Genomic DNA, 200 nt, shown 5'->3' with positions numbered 1-200 from the left:
GGAAGGGATAGACTCAGAAGTGTCCTTGTTTGCAGATGATGTGAAGTTAATGAGAAGAATGAAATCGGACGAGGATCAGGCAGGACTACAAAGAGACCTGGACAGGCTACAAGCCTGGTCCAGCAACTGGCTCCTTCAGTTTAACCCTGCCAAATGCAAAGTCATGAAGACTGGGGAAGGGCAAAGAAGACCACAGACAC

Source organism: Cherax quadricarinatus, chromosome 17 (genome assembly GCF_038502225.1).
Source record: "Cherax quadricarinatus isolate ZL_2023a chromosome 17, ASM3850222v1, whole genome shotgun sequence".
NCBI lineage: Eukaryota > Metazoa > Arthropoda > Malacostraca > Decapoda > Parastacidae > Cherax > Cherax quadricarinatus.
This window is presented reverse-complemented; position numbering follows the sequence as displayed.